Raw genomic sequence first — 7,616 nt, forward strand, 5'->3', positions numbered from 1 at the left:
CTATGCACGAACTAGTTTTATGGTGCGCGATGAGGATTGTCTTATTCACCTTTATAAAGTTTTGATACCGTTGTCATGCCATGCGTCACCCGCATATACACGACGTCCTTGATATTTGTCGATTAAATCTGGAGCTTTATGGAGTAGTCAGGCTCTCAGGCTGTTGATATTTCGACGTTTATGCTTAAGCCATCTGATTATTAGCATTGCTGGGGTGTAATGGAACAAGCCTGCAAACTGTGGGTAATTGTTAGCTCAATCAGTTGTTCCTTTAGACACAATCTGTTTGGAAACAATAAGTACCATATCTCTGAACCTAATGACGTTGTGGTACTGGACATATATACGTGTACCTAACGTGTTTGGGTTCTCATTAACTGTGTATTTCTAGTGATGTACAGTAATTTTTTCTTGTAATTTCGAAGACATCTGCTGATATTTCTGGCATTTAATGCATTTGCATAGTGTTAACAGATTTTACCCTGTCCCAAAACTCATCTTCCTTATATGATAGGGTCATTATTTTATTCAAATTCAGGGATTGCAGGAATGGATTAGTAGGAATAGGAAGCATATGATTGCATTCACTTAATTGCCCTCGGCAGGAGCCTGGCCACATTAACATCGTTTTATACAGTGAATCCCTTCAAAGGGGGCCTGCCAAGTTGCAGCGATGCTCTATGTTGGAATGGAACAGGGCCACCACTCTTCTGTTACCACCAAAAAAGTGACTTAGGTTGTGTGCAAATTTAAGCAAAGACTAACTTGATCTGTCTCTTCACTGTATTACTTCTATTGTTTAACATGCTGTATAAGTGTATAACATATTCCAACGATGTTTGCTCCTGTGTTGTTGGCTTGATTTTAAACAAAGCACCAGGCTATCATGTGTTTTAGTAAATTTTTGGTAGTGCTCTATAAGAGCCTATCCATGCACAAAGATGCAAGTTTGGGCTGATTGGGCCAACCCAACAACCCATCCAGTTATTTCTTATATGTTCAGAAAGTAGTGTGTCAAATAAGTAAGAGTAAATCACTAATTATTAGACAAGAAAATATTAATCCATGTCCAAGTGCACCACTTCGTGAGTTTCCACACTCAACATATTCTGATTTGGATACATACACACAAATTTGAGTAAAATTATGTTACATTACAGTACAAAGACAAATGATGAGAACAATTTTTTTTGTTATAGAACTCAATAGTTCGTTTCTGGGTATAATACACATTGATTACTCCTCTTCATGCACTTTTTAATATGCCCTTAAATGAACACTTAGTAGTTCTACACTTCGTAGTTCTATGGGTTCTGAAAGAACTTTTCGAAACCCACAAGTGGACGAAGTCACAAAGGGGTTCATATGAACATATGTCCACACAATCTGCTTTGGTGGGTCAGTCCACTTTCATCCCTAGTACCAATACGTGACTTAAGTACATTGTCCAAACTACCTACGGATATTATTGATATGGCATATATGTAGGTTAAAGTTTTACAGCTGTAGATTCGAAAGTTGGCTGCGACTTTGCTCACTCAATGATAAGTATTCTATCTACCGCTCTGCGATAGCAAAGTAGAATCCATTTGTTCCTTCTTCACACGGGGGGTAAAATATGAATATATACCGTAGAAGGCTTTACTCGAGGCTGTCCTCAATGTCGCCTAGTTTTGAGATATCAAAAACGGTTATCTTTTTAAGTGTCATCTCTAGTACTTATGTTCATATGCTAGTATGCTACCTCTTTTACAGCAAACATGGCCACTAAATGAATGTTAGCAAAAAGTCTACAGAACTAGAAGCCCAATCGACAAAATGCCATTTGACTTGTGTACATGCCCTTCTGGGTTGTAGTGGTTCTGTACAGGCAAAATATCTGGGTTTTTTTTTTTGACGGAAAATAATGATTTCTGCTAATACGTATACTTATAAGTTTACCAAAATAAGTTAAGTACAAGGAAGAAAAGGGGGCTTTAATTTCTCCTCGTGGGCTTTATAATTTTCAAAATAAGTGTAGTTGGTTGTGTGTAATTTCTTCAGATGGGGGTGTAAATTTATCCTACTAAAGGAAAAGAATGAGATAGTGGAATGCTGCACCCCCGGCAGGAAGCTGGAAATATTTCTTCCTCTTCGCTGTATAAACAAGTACATTGAGTTCTTCCTTGAATTTCTTCATACAGATGTAGACGCTCGGCTGAATCCCTTGAAATATGAAGTCATTCATGGCCGTCCATATGACCCAAGTGATCAGAAGGAATATCTCCACGAAGAAAGGAACTGGTGCAAATCTTTATCAATGATGTTCTGCAAAGTATCTGATTTGATTATCAGATTTCCCATCAGCCAAAGAAGAGTTATCCTCCTTACATATCCTCGGCAACTCGAACATGGAAGGAGAAGCATCTCTTTTGTCCAGAAAGCAGAAGCATCTCCTTTCCCAGAAGGCATAATACTAGATAGGAGAACAATCTAAATCTCATCCATTTATCATCGATCTATCTTTATTGGAAGGGGAATATTCACCTTTTGCATCCTAACCTTGACCTTGCTTGTTTAGGAAATAGGAAAGGAAAAGGAAAGAATACTACGACCATCTCAAATTACACAAGTTTTTTCATTTTAAAATAAATAAAGTTACTTATCTCAATTGTTTGTGACCAGCCGGATCTAAATTTATGTTAGATTTTTTGTAATGTTTGAAAATATTTATGTAATTTTTGCAGGGAGTTTCGGGCATTCAATCTTTGAAGAGATAAGATCATATGCGTACGTACGTGTTGATTGCTGTTCCCAATCCACGTGCCTCGCGCTGGGGCCCTGCGAATAAAGGCGCCACGGATGATTCATCGTCTAGCAAGTCCCTGTCCCCTCATCGATCCCGATTCTCTCTCTGGATACCACGACGTAGAGCCACCGCTGCCACTCGCTGGATGGCCGGTCTACTGATGGCGACGGGCCAACATTCCTTTGCCCGCACTGCAAACAGTATGTATCAAGTTTCTGATCCAAATTCAATCTATGCACGGAGAAGCAAAATGTGCAATTATTCCATACATGAATAGTATGGAAAATCTGTCCTTTTGTTGCACTATTTGTAGCTGGATTTGCCTTTTCCTTTGTTTCGCTGCGCGTAGATTGAATTTTGCTTTGAATTTTTTTGAGATTGTAAACACATATGTTGTGTAACGATATACAAGCTATGCCAAGCAGAGGGAGAAAAAAAATTCCATTTTTACGTTGTGTGCAAGTTTAGGCAAAGATCTAAGAGGTAGTTTGTCTAGACTAGTTTGACCTTTGTCTCTTTACCGTGTTACTGCTGATACTTAACATGTAGTATAACATATTACAACACTGTTTGGTCCTGCTCTGTCTGGATTTTAAAGAATCATAGAGGCCCTTATAGTTTGACGGATTTTGTATGAGTTTTTTGAAAACCACGAGTGGGCGAAGTCGGAGTCTCGCAGAGGGGTTCATATGAACATATTTTCACAAAATCTGCTTGGGTGGGTCAGTCCACTCCATCTCTGCCCATATGTGGCTTCAGTGTAATGTCCAAACGGAAAGGTGCGATGGCACCCCGGAGCCCCGGCACCCCCTTGCTGTTCACTGTCCAACAACAGACTATTTGCAGTCTTGGTTTAATCAAGTAGCCTATTTACCCATACAAACGGTGCAGCTCGTAGGATGTAGCATCCAGAGTAGGCCTGGCCGGCCGGAGGTGACGCGTCTCCCAGGTTGAAGGGACAACTCACAGACAACATGGGTCCCTAGCTGTTTCACACCACCGCCAGTTCTCATTTCTTTATTAAATCATCTTGGAGAGCAGCAAAGAGGTGAGAACGAGACAAGTCATAAACAGTGTCCTCTGCTATATCTATTTGAGAGAATTCCTTCTATGACACTACTCTTAAATTTGATGCCTTATGTGACACTCCCAACTTTTTGCTTCCTCATGTGACCTCTTGTATAAAATTTATGCCTCACATGACACTGCCGTCGGTTCTGTTAAATTGTTCCGTCACTTTTTACCCGTCTGGACCAAACTGCCCCCGTTTGACTTGATCGAGCACCCCAGCCTTCCTCACGTCACGAGTCGAACAGAGACTCTCGAACGAAACCCCGAGCCCGCACCTCACGCGTCAGGGCGGAACCCTAGCAGCGGCGGCGCGGCTGTGTCACCGGAAGGCGCGGCGTCCGAGGGCGCCATGGAGCAGGCGGCGGCTGAAGGAGAACCAGGCCGCGCGGCGGCCGAGGGCGGGCAAGGCGGGGCGACCGATGGCGAGCAAGGCAGGGCGGCCGAAGGCGGGCCTGGAGGCGCGGAGGGCGGGCAACGCGCCGATTTGGGCTGGTCGGCTTGGGCAGATTGGCAAGAAGGGTGAGTGCTTCGAGCTTGTACTCTCCAGATGCAGTTTAGTATGCTGAAATTTAGTAGCAATGTTTATGTATTTCTCTATGATTTGCAGGATGGATCCAGAAAAGGTAGTGCAGATGTTGATTGCATACTGTGATCCCTCCAAATAATCATATGAGCCTATCGCCGAGGATTGGACAGATGTTCAAGCGGACAACAACACAAAAGAGGCCGATGATAGTTAGCTTTGCAACCCAATCCCGGAGAATGAGCATGTTGGTATTGATGAGGAGAAAATGTATTTGGAGAAAGAACCTATACCTCTAAAATTGGTTCTTTTTTCTGGTAAAGAGAAAGACAAAACCAATGTTCCTGAGGATGATAGCGAGGATGGGAGCGAGGAGGAGCCTGAAGTAGAGGAGGAGGAGTTGCATGAGCCAGATCATGCCCCAAATACAGAGTATGACCAGCAATACCCTCTAATGACTGTAGGATCCACATATCCCAATATGGATGTGTTTAAGTTGGCTCTTTCTCAGCATGCAGTCAAACGTGACTTTGAGTATAACACAGAGAAGAGCACAAAACATAGGTTAAGGGCCTATTGTAAAAGAAGAGATGAAGATGATTGCCCATGGAGGATACATGCTTCTACAACAGCCGATAGGCGTACTGTAATGGTAATTGTCTAACCGTACTTATTTCTGAATATATCTTGCATAAATGTTGAGGAGATTTTAGCTTACTTGTATTCCTCTTTTGTAGGTGAAAAAAAAAAACCTTTTGACCACGATTGTTCTAGTACGAAAAGGAAAAAGAAAGTGAAGAACGCAACTAAGTTCTGGATATGTGAGAAGGTGAAAGATTGGCTCATTGAAGATGCAACTCTAGGAGCAATGGAATTGCGAAAAAAGCTGAAAGAACACTACAAGATCAAAATCCACTACAAGAGAGTCTATATGGGTAAGCTGCTAGCCTTGAAGCAACTATACGGTGATTGGGATAGTAGTTTTAACAACTTGTATAGGTTTAAAGCACAAGTTGAAAGTTGCTGCCCTAATAGCATAGTGCAGATCGACCTTCATACCATAAATGGTAAAATAAGGTTTAGAAGAATTTTTGTTGCTCTCAAACCTTGCATAGATGGATTTCTTAGTGGCTGCAGGCCATATTTGGCTGTGGACAGCACCTTTATGACAGGCAGATTCAAGGGGCAATTGGCTAGTGCTACTGCAGTGGATGGCCATAATTGGATGTATCCAGTTTGTTTTGGAATTTTTGACTCTGAAACAAATGAAAATTGGATCTGGTTCATGCAATTGCTAAGACAGGCCATAGGATCACCAACAGGTTTAGCCATATGCACTGATGCTGGCCAAGCAGTGATGACAGGGGTAAAAGAAGTGTTCCCGGAGGCAGAACATAGAGAATGTATGTTCCACTTGGTGAGCAACTTCAAGAAGAAGTTTACTGGAAAAGTATTTGATGACCACCTATGGGCAGCTGCTTACTCATGGAACCCATATATATTTGACAAGAATTGGGCTGCAATGGAGGCAGTAAAGCCAGCCGCAACAGCATATATTAGGAAGTGGCACAATAGGTTGTGGTCTAGGAGTCAGTTCTCGACCAGATGAAAGGTGGACTATGTAACCAACAACTTGGCGGAGTGCTTTAACAATTGGATCAAGCACCACAAGTCATTGAACTTGGACGATTTCTTGGACAAGGCGAGGCAGCTGATTATGATCTTGTGGAATGATAGGAGAAAAGTAGCAAAGAAGTTAGATGGATTGATTCTACCCCACATAATGAAGAAGTTAGACGCATTGACTAGAGAATTCAACTTGGAGGTGGTAGAATGCTCAGAAGAAGTGGCTGAAGTGGTTGCATTAGGAGGCAGCGGTTTTAGGTTTGTCGTTAACTTGCAAGATCGAACATGTTCATGTCGACAATGGCAAGTTTGTGGTCTTCCTTGCAAACATGCTCTTGCATTCATCACATCACTTAGCGATGCTCACATAAAGAATTACGTTGATTTGTATTATTCCACTGAAAAATTCAGAGCAGCCTATTCCAACCTGATCCCTACTATGCCTGACAAGAGCCAATGGCCTAAATCTGACCATGGATTTTTCATGCATCCACCACTACTTAAAGCTACAGCTGGCAGGCCTAAAACTGAGAGATATAAAGGTTGTAGTGACAAGAAAAGAAAAAAGGGCAAGCACTTATGTCCAATTTGTAAGGAATATGGGCATCATTGGCACAACTGTAAGAAGGGTAACCCTGATGACATTGCTGCAATGTTGGCTATTAGGTAATATAGATTACTCTTTCTTGCTTTTCTTATTATTTTTGTTTGCAACTACATGTGTTAACTAGTTTTCCTATTGCTCATGTAGAGAACCACCAAAGAAGAGGGCAAAGACTAGCAAAACAGCCCAGTCCATTGTGCCTTGCGAGGATGGAGCACCAACAAGGATGCTTTTTCCACCACCAAGGTTAGCACTTATACACTTCTGCCAATGAGTATGAAAACTCAGTTTATGTTCTAAGTTGTTTCTTTCTCATCATAGCCAAAGCTTGGAAACTACAACTAAGAAAAAGAGAAAACGTGACAACACTGAATCTGGAGGTTCAAAGAGGTACTTTTCTGTATTACTTGCTGCCATAAACTTGTTGCTGCTGCCATAAACTTGCTGTATTATGCTGCTGCCATTACTACCCTAAACTTATTGTTGCCATACACGCATGTGCAGATCAAAAACTGGCTCCATTGAGAAGGCCAAGACGAAAAAGAAGGTTGCTCAGAAGATTCCGGTGCCACTTGACAGCCCAGCAATGGGCACAAGGAGCAGAAAGTTTAATCCTCCTAGCCCTGCTATGAGCACAAGAAGCAAAAGAAGGCTCAACTTGTAATTTCATATGCTTCTATGCTCTTCCATTGATGTAATGGTTCTTTTGGAGTTCTTGTGATATGATGGTTCTTTTGGAAGTCCTTTAGCCTGACATATGTAAACTATTGGTGACTTATGTGTGAATCTGGTTGCTTATGGCACTTGTTGAGAATTGTTCGATCGATTATGTATATGTAAACTGTGTGTAGGGGATATGACATCAAAATGCAGGGGAGGTTTTGCCGATTTTTTGAAATTTTTTGAATTAGCGTTTCAGTTATTATGAATCTACATGCACGGTTCCATATTACATAGTACAACAATATTTCTTGTATTTTTGTCACACATTGCACCAGGGTCAA

The sequence above is a fragment of the Triticum aestivum genome, chromosome 4D, assembly GCF_018294505.1.
Source record: "Triticum aestivum cultivar Chinese Spring chromosome 4D, IWGSC CS RefSeq v2.1, whole genome shotgun sequence".
In the NCBI taxonomy this organism is placed as follows: domain Eukaryota; kingdom Viridiplantae; phylum Streptophyta; class Magnoliopsida; order Poales; family Poaceae; genus Triticum; species Triticum aestivum.